The sequence below is a fragment of the Lacerta agilis genome, chromosome 5, assembly GCF_009819535.1.
Source record: "Lacerta agilis isolate rLacAgi1 chromosome 5, rLacAgi1.pri, whole genome shotgun sequence".
NCBI lineage: Eukaryota > Metazoa > Chordata > Lepidosauria > Squamata > Lacertidae > Lacerta > Lacerta agilis.
The window spans coordinates 57,671,970-57,680,762 of record NC_046316.1 but is presented as its reverse complement, the minus strand read 5'-3'; the positions used below and the strand labels follow the sequence as shown (position 1 = coordinate 57,680,762).

General features: G+C 42.8%; 1 protein-coding gene across 1 annotated transcript in view; it reads left to right on the top strand.

Annotated features, from left to right (window-relative positions):
* Nucleotides 1-379: 379 nt before the first annotated feature.
* GIGYF2 (GRB10 interacting GYF protein 2) overlaps nt 380-8,793 on the top strand; it is a 75,083-nt gene continuing 66,669 nt past the window's right edge. The window contains 1 exon segment of the mRNA XM_033150017.1: nt 380-466. The gene's annotated coding sequence lies outside the window, so the exon portion shown is untranslated.

Below are 8,793 nucleotides of genomic sequence, written 5' to 3'. Positions count from 1 at the left end.
ATGCAAAGTGTCTTCTTCGTTGCCCGCCAATGATCCTTCTGGACTGTCAAGAACAAGGCTCGGTTTCTTCCCTCAGAGTCGAGGTTCTAATGCGTGTATTAGTGACTCTGCGTGAGGGAGCGACTCCGTTTCCGTGTGTGAGAGAAAACACGCGCATGCACAGACACTAGATATCCCTGTGTAGGTACCATAGAGTGAGACCACGGGCCCGTTTCTTAGGCGCCTCCGCCGTTCCGAGAAGACAGAGACGAGGGAGCGCGGCTTCCGCTCGCGGAGCCGCCGTTGGCGCCCGCGTTCGAGAGCCCGATTTATCCCGGTCCCTCGGTCCGCGGCCTGCGGGAAAGGAAGGGGGCGGAGTCACGGCAGCGAGGTCACATGACCTTGCGTGGCGGCGCAGCAGCCATCTTGTGTTGTCGGTGCTGAGGATTGGCTTTGGATCCGAGAGGCTCTCCGTCCGCGACCTCAGGTAAACCGACCCCCTCGCCACTCTGCGCCCTCCCTTTTGGGCGCGACCCCCTCGCTGAGTTCCCGCTTTTTCCTCAGGGCCACGCGGCTGCTCCTCTGTCGCTGCCCTTCCGCGCGAACACGCCTAGGCCTCTCGCCGAGCACCGGTCTCCCTTATGTCTCGTGTCCGGAGAAGCGCATGGCAGGCGAGGAAAAACGGGCTTGAGCGTGGCGTCGGGGTTCCTTAGCTGTGGCGTGGGCTGCTGGGTGGTTTGCCGTGCCTGGGCGGGTGGGAGGGAGCTCTGAGGGGTTAGGAGCTGCCTTGGCTCAGACCTGACACAAGACAGCTGTGGGCCTTTCCTTCTCCATGCGGCATATTGGCAGGAACTGCTGGGTCCGGGTGGGCGGGTGATACTGACTTACTCCGTGGCTGGCAGCTACAGAGGAACGTGCAATTATTCCCAGTCCCTGTGTGCTTCCTCCCGCGACCATTTCCTCTTCAACTTGTGGAACTCATTCTGTAGAAAGAGACCTTTCCTTTCCTTTCTTACTCCATGGCCATGACTTGTCAACGCCAAGGGGGAAGGAAGGCTCCAGCAGCTGTTGCCTAATGAGCCGCTTAGTTGAACATTATACTGGCACTCCTGACGAGGGCTTTACAAATGGAGGGTTGTGTGTACTTTGGGGGAAAGCTGTGAGGTGATAGTGGTGTTTGAAGTGAAGCTGAGAATATCTGGTGACTCCTGAGATTTCAGACAGTGAAGGTATATACAGGCCACTAGCAATGACACGTACTTCCACTAAATACAGGGGGATGTAGAAACTCTGGTTAAACATATGTTGGTCATTTCCCAAGTAATAAACTGTTCTGGACAGCATGATAGCAATCTGTTAATTTGAATATTCTCTTACTATTCATTCTCTCTGTGAAGTAGTATTGGTATCTGTGCATAAAAATATGAGCTCTAGTGCTTCAGACTAAAGGCCTGTCTGATTCACCATTCTTTTCTCACAGTGGCCAACTAGATGCCCGTAAGAAGCCCACAAGCAACCTGGAAGATAGTTATGAACAAATAATACATAACTTCAATTCATATAATTTCTAGTTTACTTACAAATGGAAAAATAACACATGGTATTGCCGACCAATTTCTTAAATGACCAGAAGTATTTTACTACTAGTCCTTAGCAAATGGGTTACTAGGATAAGTCTTATGTTTGCAGCCTTATTTCCAGGGATACTAGTTTGCAAAATTACTTTTTGTAATAATCACTGAAGGTTTTTTTTTTTAAGCAACTCTTAAGATATCTCATTGGAAGAGATCCATTTCCACTACACTTCCCATCAGTTTGAATTTTAAAAAAAAACACCAAAAAACTGGAATCACTGTATCACTGTTAATACTGGTTTTTTTATTTAGCTGAATATGTTTCAAAGTTCCACAAAGACAGTGCTCTTACAGATTTTCTTACTTCACCTTCAGCTGTTGGACATTCAAGGCAATTGGCATTAAAGATGGAGCTGGCCACCTCTGGATATTATAAACCAAGCAAAGAATATAAAAGTAGACACAGGCAAGACAGATTTGTTTCCTGAAGCTTATTCAGGATAGTGAGCTACTTTGTGGTTATAACCTGATCTGATACCAGTCTAATAAATGGCCTTTGCATTATTTATAGCAGTATGATTAATATAATTGTGTTTGCTGATGAGCTTACAGGAGCTGTTGCACAGAGACTTTGCAGGACTGGCTGTAGGGAGAATGGTCAAGAGGCACAATAAGATTAGGACCAAGAACACCAAGCAGGTAGACAAACAAGTTTGTGGCCAGATGCAAAGGATGAGCATCAACATGTCTGTATGGGAAGCAAAAGTGAGGCAAGCATGGCAATACAGCCGTACCTTGGTTTTCAAATAGCTTAGTTCTCAAACGTTTTGGCTCCCGAACTCCGCAACTATTTTTGGAAGCCGAACATCCAACGGAGCTTCCACGGCTTCCGATTGGCTGCAGAAGCTGTGCGTTGGTTTCCAAAAGTTTTGGCAGTCAAATGGACTTCCAGAATGGATTCTGTCCGACTTCCAAGATACGACTGTATTATGAGATACCTGAAGAGATGTGGAGCCTATGGCCCTTCATATGTTTTTGGACTATGTTGGCTATCAGCCTCAGCCAGCATAGCCAGTGATCAATGATGATAATAATTTTATTCCATCACCATCTGGAGGACCACAGGTTCCCACCCCTGAGCAAGCAGATTCAAAGGCCAGAAGGCTACTCTTACATGGAGAGCTCTTCTGGAAAAGAACAATCAGATATATAAGAACATACAAAAGGAGAGGTCTGCTAGCAACCTTTTTCTCTGAACCTAAAGCTAGTGAGAACAGCACACAGCAGAAACTACTTGTATCCAAACTATGTACTAAGTAGCAGTAAGGCAGCAAGGAGCAGTTTAGAAGCAATTGTTTTTGTTTTATACTAAGTGCAATTTGCCATTCTGTTCAAGTCAGGAGCTTTGATTAGTTTTAACCACTGATTTTTTCTGGCAGAACTCAACAGTACACAGTACCGGCACCACCACCCCCATCTTGCAATAAGGTACCGGTAAATGGAGGGTGGTGAGACCAAGCAAGCAACCATGACTAAAAGGTGGTTGTGAAAAGCAGGAGGCTAAGGTGGCAGCAAGGAAAGGAGGCCCTTGTTTGGGGTTGTATTTCTGCTCTCAGTCAACAGGTTGCACCGTTCCCCCTTGCACACTCTCCCCCTGGATGCTCTGTTATGCTGCTGCCTCATGAGTGGCCAGGCAAGCACCACTTCCCTTTCATATCTGCTTGCTCTTTCCAGGGGGGGGGGGAACAGAGAGAAGTGGGCCTCTGCTGCTAGCACCACCGTCCCCCATTCTGTGGCTGGGGCAAGCTGTAGGGGTGAGTGTGGATGGTGTGGCTGGGAGGAGAAGGAGAAATGGGAGGGTGGGATACTGGGTGGGTGTGAAGAGCGGACTGGGCAAGGTGGGGGGAGAGGTTGAAGAAGGGGGTGCACAAAGTGGAGCTTTAATTAATTGTGGGGTGACAGGAGAGTGTGTGAGTGAGAGAGAAAAAAGAGGGGATCATGGCGAGTACCGGCACCTTTTTCTAATAAAAAATCCACTTGTTTAACTATAGTTTATCTTTAAAAAGCCTAGATCAATAACCACATTTTGAAGTTATCCCAGCCAGAGAAACTGTTACTTGACTGGTTGGCTCGCTGGGCAGTTTGTTTAAATGTCCAGTTCTTCAGTGTTTAGGAACTCCATGTGGAAGATTATATTTCATGGATTTTGTGCAGTCAGGTTACTTTGAGATAATATGGACAGAGAATTAACATTTACTTCTTTACTGAATTTCAGGAGTGGCTTGCCCAGCAAGGTGGAGCTGTAGCAATAGCCTGCAAGGGAGATGGGATGGGATGGTGAGATTGGGGCTGTGTGGAACCAATGTGGCATTCCCCACTGTGTGTGCCCATGCAGCCCTGACCACACCAACTCTCCTGGTCATTCATTTCTGGGTCATTCCATATCAAGTGATCCTTTTTTTTACCTCATGTCATCCAATTTTCTTAATATTTTGTACACTTGTTGAATGATAAAAACTAAGAGTGATCAAGCTATCACTCTGCTTTGGAACACATTTTTAAAAGGAAAGCCTGACTAGCTTTTCAGATACCTTTTAATTAAATAACTTCCTTTAAAAATGCCCTAAGTAACTGATATTACAGTTTGAAGTCTTGTTTATTCTGTTATATTTTACTCCCAAGAAGACCCATTTATCCTAAATAGAACCAAATGAGGCAGACATGTATGTACATTTTTTTTAAAAAAAATGATCCCATTGAGATCCCAAGATGAAAATTTGCAGGTAGGTCTTAAAACTATTAAATAATGTTTTTTTTTTGAATTTTTAATCATAATATTTTTAATCACTCTTTAATTTTTTAAAATTTTGTAACTTAAATTTATAATTTAAAGTAAGTCCATCATGTGATGTATGATATTAAAGACCATGATGTTCTGGAGAGATTGGTGTTATTAGTTCTGACATATCTCAATTCTGGGCTGAGCTTTTAAGGTTTTTGTATAGTCTGGCAAGGCCAAAATTGTCAATTTTTTGAAATTTCAAACCCTCATAACTCAAACAGGATGAGATAAAAAAATGAAAGTTTGAGATTTAAACTTCGTTTTGATCATTCAACAAGTGTACAAAATATTAAGAAAATTGAGTGTCATGAGGTAAAGAAGTTGGATCACTTGATATGGAATGACCCTTCTTGCTAAATTTATTTTCCAATTTTCAGTGATCAGCATAGTGTATAGTGTTAAAAGCATAAAAATTCTTTTAAAAAGACCCAACAAATATAACCTACAACAACAGTAGTCATAGTAATAATAATAATATCCACAGACAGTTTAGCATTGACACAGATAATTAAGATCAGCAGTTTAACTTCTGCCTCTTAACGTCTGACAAAACATGAGATATTTCTGGGGGGAAAGGCATAGATGGGTATTTGTGTATACCTTATCCATAGGGAATTCCAGGGCCTTGGAATGAACACAGACAAGCACTTTCCTATTGTGCTGCTAACTTATTTCTTCTTGCAATTATAGGATCCTTCCTGTGGACCCTGGGATATGTGTAAAAAGAGATTTGCTTAAGGTTTATATACCCATTCTGTAAGAGTTTTGCAAGCCAATGACAGCTGCTTAATTGGGTCCAGAAACATGCTGGCAAACTTCAGTTGCTGCAAAACTGGTTCTTTCTCCCCACACCCATCAGGCACTGGGCTTTGGTATTAGTAGCTTCTGAAAAGTTTAAGAGAAGTCCAACCTGGATAACTTATTATAGATCACGTATTGGCACTACTATAGGTGCCACATAATACCCGTTCCATATTTGTAAGAACTCGGTCGTTTAGTGTGGCAGCACCTGCACTTTGTAACTCACTGCCTATTGAGAACAAGCAGTTGTCTTCACTGTAGTTTTTTCAGTGCCTGAAAAGCATTCTTGTTTAGACATGACTATCCAGATGCTTAGAAGTTTGAGTTAATTTTAATCTGGTTTAGTAGGTTTGTATGTTTTGAAGTATGGTTGAGATTTTTTCCTCAGTTTTATTGTTTTATCTTTTTGTAAGCCACTTTGAGGTTTTTAAAAATCAAGCAGGGTATACATTTTATGAAATAAATAATAAGATTAGCAGTCAAGACTTGGGGCTACAAAAGCATGGTTAACTGCTACCAAAGACTGAATCTTTAGTTTGTATGTAACTGACATTGGGCCTCACTGATCACAGCTGTCATTGTGTTTTTCCAGGAGTTCCTTTAGACTGTTTACCTGATTGATTGAGACCCCATGGTCCCACTTGTGAACTTCTTTAAAAGCTCATCATGTTTGCCCATCACCGCTCAATTTAGCTTAATTCTTCTAAATCTCATCTTCTTGATCATGGTGGCAAATCATTTAATTGGATAGAGAGATAGGATTCTTAGTTAACACTCTGCTGTATATGTTTCCAGTGTAGCAATGATAGCACACTCTAAAACTCGCACTAATCTTATTTAGTGATTTTGTATAAATGTTAAATAACATATTTAAATGCTGAACCTTTGTGTAACACTGCATTCTGGCATCCAGTACACTGAGCAGGCATTTACCTAAATATGAGTGTAAATATTTGAGATCTTCCCCTTTGATGGCTGAAAGTTATTGCAACTAAGGCATAGCTGTCAAGTTTCGGATTTGAAAATAAGGGATCAGCAGTCTCACCTATCCCGGGGACAGTCACATGTCGGTGGTGGGCGGAGCCAGAAGCAAAAGTGGGCGGAGCAGCAATGTAAACTCCAAGCGGGCTCGGGCTCGGAGCGGAGCAAAGAGGAGGGCAGCCAGCAGATCCGCGCGATGGAGCCCCATCGTCTTCTTGTCTGAGCCCATCAAAACAGGACAGGAAGCAGCAGCTGCTCAAAGGCAGCCAGGCTCCGCCCGCCAGCTAACCTTATTGGCCGGCTGAGGGGCTCGGCGGCAACGGATAGGGGCTGATGCAGGGGGAGGAATACACCCCCCTGTAAGCGCGGGAAACAGCTCCCACTTGCTTTGAGGACTGAGGCTTTTCTCTCCAAGTAGGCGAGGTCTTCCCACCCAGTCCCTGGCCAGCAGGGGAGGAGCTACTTCCATTAAAAATGGGAAATTTAAGGGAAATAAAAAAATAAGGGAGAGCAGCGGGAAACTGCTCGAAATAAGGGAGAATCCCGGGGGAAATGCGATACTTGACAGCACTGAACTAAGGTGATAAAATGTAGTGGTCTACAATGTAAATTGTCTTGAGAGGATTAGCAGGTTGAAATTCCCCCTGTGACCTTCCAAACAAATAATTTCCACCATGCTTTCACTTTCCTTCAATCTCTCTCCCCAGCCCCTGCCAATCTGATTAACATATAGCCTGATGAAGAGTTCTGCAGAATTGAAACCTTACTCACTATTTTGTGACATTTTGGTTGGTCTTAATAAAGGTATTGCCCTACTATGGAGTGGGAAGTTTTGTCTAAAGGCAGATGAAAATGGGTTGATAAAGGATGTCTCATTCAGGAAACACTGTGGTTGCTATTCTCCCACATGCTTATGTACCTTCCCAAGAAAGAGCAACTGAACTAAAATTAAATTTATCATTGTTTTTATTTATTTAATTTATAAAAATATTTGTGTACCATAATCTCATTTTAAAAAAACAGAGCAGTTTACAAGAATTATATGTATACAGTAGTGCTCATATATTAATGTTTTAATTAGAGGTCTTATAACTCCCTAATTTAATGAAGGTGTTCCCTCCAGCAAAGCATTGCTGCTCCAAGCTGGAAAACTACCCAGCTTTCCTTCACAAGCCAGGAAGGATGCAGTGATAAGCATGTAGTAGCCTTCACAGCCTCTATCACCCTGATCACATTCTCAAGGATCACAGTTCAAATTGAAAATATGTATGCACCTGTCTTTTAGAGAAAATAAACATAACACTGGGATGAATCTCTTGGGACTCATCCATAGAGGCCACTATCTGAAATGACTTCTTCATGCGTCCAGCCATGGATTTGACCTGGCTGTGTGCATCTTTCTCGATGCTAATTTGGAATGCACCATAGGTGCTAGTACCAGTTTTAGTTCTAGGCTGAGTAGTTCTACTTTTTTTTTTTTAACACAAAAGCTAGTACAGAAGCTTAGTATCGGTTTGGAAACTTTGGGATACTTTCATGCATAAATACCACTGTTTTGTGTTTGTGTGGATTATTACAATTCTTTGAAGTCAGTTAACAGTTATGGGGAGTCTTGACTTGTTCTCCTGTCCAAGCCCAACATTGTGGTTTGTTTCTCCTTAATGACCCGTGATCTCTAGTGAACATGAAGCCATGGTTTGTTTTTTTGCTTGTATCACTTCTTGCCCTAAAGAAATTATTTTCCTTTAGTTAGCGCATAATGTTGTAGATAAATTTGTGTATATGTTTTGTGGCTGCTTTTTAGGCTTAAAAGCTTAAAAGCTATTTTTGTGCTTCTCAGAAATACAACAACAACAACAACAATATTTTATTTATACCCTGCCCATCTGGCTGGGTTTCCCCAGCCACTCTGGGCAGCTCCCAATTGAATATTAAAAACACAATGCAGCATTAAACATTAAAAACTTCCCCAAACAGGGCTGCCTTCAGATGTCTTTTAAAAGTAGGATAGTTGCTTATTTCCTTGACATCTGATGGGAGGGCGTTCCACAGGGCAGGCGCCATTACCGAGAAGGCCCTCTGCCTGGTTCCCTGTAACCTCACTTCTCGCAGCGAGGGAACCGCCAGAAGGCCTTTGGCGCTGCATCTCAGCGTCCGGGCTGAATGATGGGGGTGGAGATATGCAGAATATGGTGTAATGTGCTTTTCTGGCTTATTTAATTAGTTTAATTTTAGTATTATAAAATGAAGGTGTGTGTCTCTTCCCACCCCGCCCCCCACTCCCCATAACTCTTTAAGACTGGGTATTTAACAAGGCAAAGGAGATTTGGTCAAATATTGCCAGATAATGTTTTTAAGCCTTTTAAAAGTATCAGTATCATTTCAACAACAAAAAGTAAGTTTAGTCATAGATGCTTACAATAATTGCAAAAACAAATTTAAGTTACCGTGGAGCAATAAAACATTTACCAAAAAATTGGAGTCCAGTGGCTCCCTAGAACCTGTACAGAATGGACAGATCATATGGAGGTTGTTCCTGGAGCGTGCAAGATAGTGTCATAGATGATCCAAGGCAGTGGTGACCTTTGCAGCTGCTGTCTGCTTTCTGACCTGATT